Source organism: Lathyrus oleraceus, chromosome 3 (assembly GCF_024323335.1).
Source record: "Lathyrus oleraceus cultivar Zhongwan6 chromosome 3, CAAS_Psat_ZW6_1.0, whole genome shotgun sequence".
NCBI lineage: Eukaryota > Viridiplantae > Streptophyta > Magnoliopsida > Fabales > Fabaceae > Lathyrus > Lathyrus oleraceus.
Genome location: NC_066581.1, coordinates 281,043,831 through 281,051,824, shown reverse-complemented (window position 1 = coordinate 281,051,824; position 7,994 = coordinate 281,043,831).

Genomic DNA, 7,994 nt, shown 5'->3' with positions numbered 1-7,994 from the left:
CACCTCGCGTAGGCGAAACCTACATTATTTGATACTAGTCTTGATGATTGTTAAAACTTGGAAAGCATAAACTTAATATTTAATTTGAGAGAATTGCAATTTTTCTGATCTCACCGGCTTATTTATCATATAAATCGCCTCTCACATGCATCAACATACATTCACATGCATCAACATACATACATACATAATGAAACAGTTATGGCCCCTAGCGCAATTGTTCTCCCAAGCCAATGAGAGAACTTAAGCTAATCTAACAACGATCTAAGCTTCTCCAAGCAAGATCTTCAAGGTTGTCCTCCTTTGGCACTGACTTCTTTGCTTTCTTCATATCATTACATTACAAAAAGAAACTCGTTTTACATACGAGGGAGTGAGATGAGAAAAGAAGTTACATTGAGAGATTAAAAGAGAGGCACGACACGCAGGTCGTATTTTAAAACCCAAAGCAAAATAAAGGAAAACTAAGGTCATAACCGATCACCACAAGACAATAATAAACACATTATTATTATTATCAATTTTAATTCTTTTCATTAATTAAAACCAAATTAAATCTCGACGACCGATCACACTACGCAGAGTTAGCCGGGGGCCGCTGCCCGGTCTGCGCCCCTGGCCGAAAATTTTAATGAACAATTCATTTAAAATCGACGTCGTTTTTCGTATCAACACTTGATACTTTAAAGCACTGATTTAGCCGAACGGGTGAATTTTGCCTTGCGTTAACCGGTTAACCAAATGCGATAACCGGTTAACACCGTTTGAAATCTGTTCAAAAAATTATTTTCTGCCTTGCGTTAACCGGTTAACCAAATATGTTAACCGGTTAACACTGTTTGAAAATCTCTTGGAAAACTGTTTTCCGTCTTGCGTTAACCGGTTAACCAAATGCGTTAACCGGTTAACACTGTTTGAAAAATTAAAAAAAATTATTTCGCATTGCGTTAACCGGTTAACCATATGCGTTAACCGGTTAACACTGTTCGGAAAAGTGTTTAGAAAGCACAACTCTTATGCAGTTACAACCCCAATCGCATAACTCTTTGACAACACAACCCTTGTGCCGTCACTAACCCTGATGCACCAATTTCAGACCGTCAAACACATCTCGATTGTTGATTCAGTATGATTGATCATCACGTCATTGCTTCACCATACTAATGTCGGATCAAGAAGCAAATGACCATTGATCGCTCAAAGGAAAACAACCATTGAGTGTTTGAATGAACGAAACGAGAACACTATATCATATATAATGTATTTTGCATCAAGATTACATATATCATATATATATATATAACTTGATCGATCTCAATTTAATCTTTGATTCATTCTGTCTTTAATTATATTAATACAGAACAAAAACAGTTATCAGATTCATGGTTTCGTAAGTGGCTCTGATACCACTGAAGGAGAATTGCCATCCAAGGCGCAGCGGAATTTAAAAATTTCTCCATTTAGTGATCCTTACGAATGGGCATGATCAGTGATAGAATCGTTACCTCTTGTGGCGATTCAAACCTTTGGTGCAGATCTTTTGTAACGATCAAAACCTTGGATACAAATCCACGGAGCGATCACGAACGTTGAACGATGACAATGTCTCTACTCAGTCCACACGAACGGATTCCTTCAATCGCAGTGCTAGCTGTTATGAATGAAGGCTTTGAGTGAGAGAAAGAGAGATACGAAATTCCAACTCTTCAGTTGTGTTGTATTCCCATGCAATGCTTCTGCACAAGAGTTGTATTTATAGAACCACTTATGTGGGCTTCAAGCCAAAAAAGCCCACTTAAGTGTATTTTGGCCCATATTTCATAATATGCCAAAATCACTTAAGTATTTGGTACCTTACCATATTTCATATTCTACTTAAGTACACCGTACCTTACGATGTTCCTTATTTACTCTATCTCTCATCAATCTATCCTTTGTGTGTGACCCTGTAGGTTTTCGCGACGTTGGCAATTATATTAAATCACGCATTTAACATAATAAACAGTGAGCGATATCTAGCAACACATCACTGCTACCCAAGACACGAAAATGTCATGTGATATGACAAAACCTCCTGTGATAATAATTATGTGTATAATTACCCCTTTGCCCTTATGTCTATATTGAACACAAGGTATAGACCGTGTCATCCTTGTCCAGTTCAATATTGGGCCCATAGACATTTATCCTGTTACGCAGGATGGGCAAATTCCATCTAGGACACTCATGTCCCTCAGCATGCTTTGTGGAGTACCCATCAACTGTCTTTATGGTTATCCAGTTACGGACAACGTTAGATCAGCAACAAAGCACTCGACTCTATATCTAAGGTTCATAGTGGTTTCAGGTCGAAGAGTGGCATACACCATTATCACCATGAGAATAACTTATGACATTTTGCATAACTTTCTATATAGTATTCTCATAGCGGGTCAATCCGGTATAAATATTACTCTTAATATTCATACCTATGTTTAAGACTTGATAACTCTTTATCCATGATCCATGAGATGTGATCGTCAATCTACAAACATAATAGTCTTAATGCTTTAATGTTATCCCACTTCACAATAAAGCTCGACTACGGATACTTTAAGAATAATGTCCTTATGTTTAATGTGGTCTCATGATCAAGTCACACTTGATGCATTAAACGAACAAGCTATTCTAGGGACTTTATTAAACAACCGTAATAAAGAAAAAGCCTTTTATTATTCATAAATAATTTGATACAAGTACCAAAAGTATTGGCCTCTAGGGCTTACAACAACAGAAAGGCCATGGAGCAGTTAGGACATTTAAGGGAGTAGATGGAACATGTACTTTATCTGCATAAATCTAGCATTTGTGACATTTCTTGACGTATTTAAACCAATCGGTCTCCATAGTCAACCAGTAATACCATGCTCTGAGAATTGTTTTATCCATTTTGTGTTTGTTGGCGTGAGTGCCGAAGGATCCTTCGTGAATCTCTTTGATAAGCATGTCTACTTCATATCAATCTAGGCATCTGAATAAGACCATGTCATGACTTATTTTGTGAAGGATATCACTGTTAAGGAAGAATTAGGATGCCAATCTTCTGAGTTTTTTCTTATCTCCACTTGAAGCATTTGCAGGGTACTCTTGTTTTCGCAGGAACTACTTAATGTCGTAAAACCAAGGTTTATTATCCATTTACGTTTTTATTGCTATGCAATATGCTGGTTCATCCAAACATTGAATCCTTATAGAAGGTGCTTCGTTGTACCACTTAACTTTGAACATGGATGATAAAGTGGCTAAGGTGTCTGCTAGTTGATTCTCTTCTCGAGGAATATACTGGAAAGTAATCTCGTCAAAGTAAGTGATCCTCTTTCGGACATGGTCTTGATACCTGATTAGCTTAGCATTATGTATCCCCTATCCTTTTTGATTTGATTGATAATGAGAGCAGAATCTTTGTATACTTATAAGATTTTAATTCTTAAGTCAATGGATTCATCGAGTCCTATGATGCATGTGAAACATAACCTAGTTGTGAATGGAATATGGTAACTTGTTGGAGAAGTTATGACAACCCGATTTCATATCCTTCTACGTTTAAGGCACCATTAAATATGAGTTTCCATCTTGATCCTAGTTCAGGTCCTTCGTTAGGACCTAGGGTCTCACAATCCTTTACCACCATAACTTCTTTGTCAGGGAAGTCAAATTCTATAGGTTGATAATCTTCCATTGGCTGGTGAGCGAGATAACCTTCTAACACTCTTCCTTTGATAGATTTTTGTGTGACATATTGGACGTCGTACTCAGTAAACAACATTTTCCACCGGGCTATTCTTCCAATTACTGTTGGCTTTACAAAAATATATTTGATAGAATACATCCTGGATATTAGTAAGGTGGTATGACACATCATGTATTGTCTTAGACGTCGAGTAGCCCAGAATATAGCAGAACAAGTTTTCTCCAAGAGCGAATATCGGGATCACAATCGGTGAATTTCTTGCTCAGGTAGTTGATTGCATGCTCTTTTCTTCCTGTCTCATCTTGTTACCCTAGTACACATCTCGTAGAACCGTCAAGTATTGTTAGGTATACTATAAATGGTCTTCCTAGAACTGATGGTACCAATATAGGTGGCTCATATAAATATTCTTTGATTTTGTCAAAGACCTTTTGACAACCTTCATTCCACTCGATGGCTTGATCGTTCCTGAAATACATGAAGATTGGTTCACAAGTGGTTGTGATATGAGAGATAAACCTAGCAATGTAGTTTAATCTTCCCAAAAATCCCCGAACCTCTTTTTTTGTCCTCGGAATTGGCATATCCTGAATGGCTCTGACTTTGTCAGGATCAACTTTAATCCCTCTCTGGCTAACTATCAACCCCAATAATTTCCCTGATCTAACTCCAAAATTGAACTTTACCGTAACTTGAACTTCCTCATACGATCAAACAACTTTTGCAAGTTGACTATATGATCTTCTTTAGTTTGTGATTTTGCAATCATATCATGGAAGAGAGTCAACATTTCCCTTTGGTATATTCCCCCAATGTTTTTCAATCCGAAAGGCATTACCTTATAATAGAAGGTGTCCCAGGGACTGATAAACATGGTTTTCTCCATGTCTACGGGAGCCATCTTTATCTGATTATAACCAGAGAATCCGTCCATGAATAAAAAGACCGAGAATTGAGCGGTGGAATCTACCCACACGTCAATATGTGGTAGAGGGAAATTGTCTTTAGGATTGGCTCTATTAAAATCTCGGTAGTCCATGCACATTCTTACTTTTCCATCTTTCTTTAGGACTGGAACAATGTTAGCAACCCATATGGATATTTTGCAATGGCCAAAAATCATGCGTCGAGTTATTTTCTGACTTCCTCTCTGATTTTTAATGACATGTCTGGTCTAGTTCTTCTCAATTTCTGTTTGATAGGCGGACACTCTGGTTTGGGCAGTAGCTTGTGTATAAATATGTTTGTGTCTAGTCCTGGCATGTCATGATATGAACAAACAAACATATTTGCATACTCATGTAGAAGCTCGACCAATCTTTGCTTGATTTCATCATTTAAGGAAGCGCCGAACTTGATCTCTTTCCTGTTTTCTTTGGTTCCCAAATTGATCACATCCACTGGTTCCTGATAAGGTTGCATTTCTTTGTCCTCTTATTTCAATAGTCTGGCTAACTCTTCAGGAAGCTCACAATCGTCCTCATCACCTTCTTCCGCTTGGTTAATCGGGAATTCGAAGTCGTAAGGGATTATAGTAATGTTGTTTTGAATAGGTCCATTTATTAATCTGTACGAGGAAGATTTTTGCTTATTATTATCTTTTGGAATGATGCGAAAAATTTATTGCCATTTTTTTTAAACAGAAAACTTTAAATATAAGGAAAAAAGAATCTTAAATGAAAACAAAATACAATTTTATTCATAAATAAGTCGTTAAAACAAATAGGGGGCCTACAAAGCTTGTCCATTTCCCTTTGGTAGAGCAACTGACTTATTATTATTTCAGAAAACAATAAATTACTTTGGAATTGAAATAATCTCAGGAATCTCGATGGCGTTCCAATTGTTGAGAGCGGTATCTGGTGAACAACGACACACTAAGTTGGGTATCCCTTCATATTCTTTAATTACAGCTACACGATCTTCATTTATGTACCCAACACTATGGAAAGTGTTTTGGAGGCTGCGGAACTTCCTTTGACTGATCTTTTGTAACCCTATATTACCTGGTTTGTAACCCCGCCCGAACCAATCCTTTTTCTCAGGTATCTCCAACAGCTTGCCCCAGCCTAACGTATCTCTACCTTTAATCAATTCTGACATATTCTCCTATGGGGTGACTAACTTTTATTCCTTGAGAACATTTCTCCTTCGACTAACTATTGCAATCTCTAAAGCTTAGAAAGGTATCTTCAATGTTTCTCTATCCGCCTCTATGTATCTGAATGATGAGAGGTGACTAAAAAACATGTCTTCCTCTCCTTTGACGATTATTAGTTTCATAAACTATGAACTTCAACCTTTGGTGAAGAGTGAAGGTGAAGGCTCCTACAACATGGATCCAAGGTCTTCCTTGAAGAAACTATAAGATGGTTTAATGTCCATCACTTGGAAGGTAATCAAGAATGTGTGTGGCCTTAACATTATTGGTAGGTCGACTTCTCCTATCACCATTCTCTTTGAGCCATCAAAAGCTCTAACTACTAACGTGCTAGCTTTCACGGACGTTTTCACAATATTTAGCTTCCCAAGAGTGTTCTTAGGCAGAACATTCAGATATGAGCATGTATCTACTAATATCCTTGAGAGAAAGCTATCATGGCATTTGACTGATATATGCAGGGCCTTGTTATGGATATGTCCCTCTGGTGGTAATTCGTCGTTGTTGAACCCCAAGCAACTACTGGAAGTGATGTTAGCCATTACTTCGTCAAACTGGTTTACTGTTATATCGTGGGTAACATATGCCTCATTCAAGATCTTCAACAGAGCTCCTCTATGAGCCTCAGAACATAAGAAAAGGGACATTATATAGATTTTAGAAGGTGTTTGGCTTAATTGGTCTACCACCTTATTGTCAGTTAATTGGTCTACCATAACACCAAACTGTGAATTATATGGAACCCCTGGGCACACTAATGTTGATTGTCAGTTATTGGCTGGTATTCCCACTGACCAAATAAAATATGCTCAAGGAAACCCATATTCAAACACTTACAATCCTGGTTGGAGGAACCATCCAAACTTTTCCTATAAAAGTAACAATGTTTTGTTTCCACCAAACCCAACACCTGTTATTCCACCTGGCTATCAGAAAGGAGCCCTTGTTGCTCTACAAGCACCTAGAAAGTCAAATTTGGAGATCATGATGGAAAAATTTATAAATGACCAAGCTCAACAAAATAAAGAGTTCGCCAATCAAAATGCTCATACGAGTGAACTGATGAAACAATTGTCAAATAAGTTTGATGTTATGGCTACCCATAACAAAATGTTAGAAACCTAGATCTCCCAAGTAGCCCAACAACAAGCCGCAATAGCAGCCCCAGCTGGAGCATTTCCTGGTCAACCACAACCAAACCCAAAAGGTCACGCTAACGCTATCACACTTCGGAGTGGAACATAATTAGATAACCAATTGACCCCAGAATCCAAAATCTGGTCATGTGTCAAAATTCTCGTAAGGGATCCAAAAAGGTAAATGAACCAACCAATGATGGAAAAGAAGATGAAAGCAGAGGGGAAAAAGATAAAGAAGCACCTTATGTGCCACCGCCACCATACAAACCACCTGTACCTTATCCCCAAAGACTTGTTAAATCCAAAAATGAAGGACAATTCAAGAAATTCGTAGAACTTCTGAAGCAACTTAACATAACCATACCAATCGAAGAAGCCATTACGCAAATGCCTTCATATGCTAAATTCCTTAAAGAGATTCAATACAATAAGAAAAAGCTTTAGGATGATGAAATTGTTATGCTTACTGCAGAATGTAGTGTTATCATTCAAAACAACATGCCTCCTAAACTGAAAGACCCTGGTAGCTTTTTCATACCATGTGTAATCGGAAAGTTTTTCTTAGACAAAGCTCTATGTGATTTATGAGCCAGTGTTAGTTTAATATCCTTATCCACATCCAAAAAAATCAATCTAGAAGAATTAAGACCAACAAAGATGTCTCTACAACTAGCTGACCGTTCCATTAAATTTCCCGTAGGTATCCTAGAGAACATCCCCGTTCGTATATGACAATTCTATATTCCTACCGACTTTGTAATAATGGATATAAAAAAGGATTCCCACATCCCTATTATCTTAGGAAGACCCTTTTCAGCCACAGCCGGAGCCATCATAGATGTGAAGAAAGGAAGGCTAACATTCAAATTCGGAGAAGAAAAAGTTGAATTTATCTTCGCTAAATTCCTACAAGCACCAGCTATAGACGAATCATGTTGTTTCTTAGATGTCATTGACGAATGTG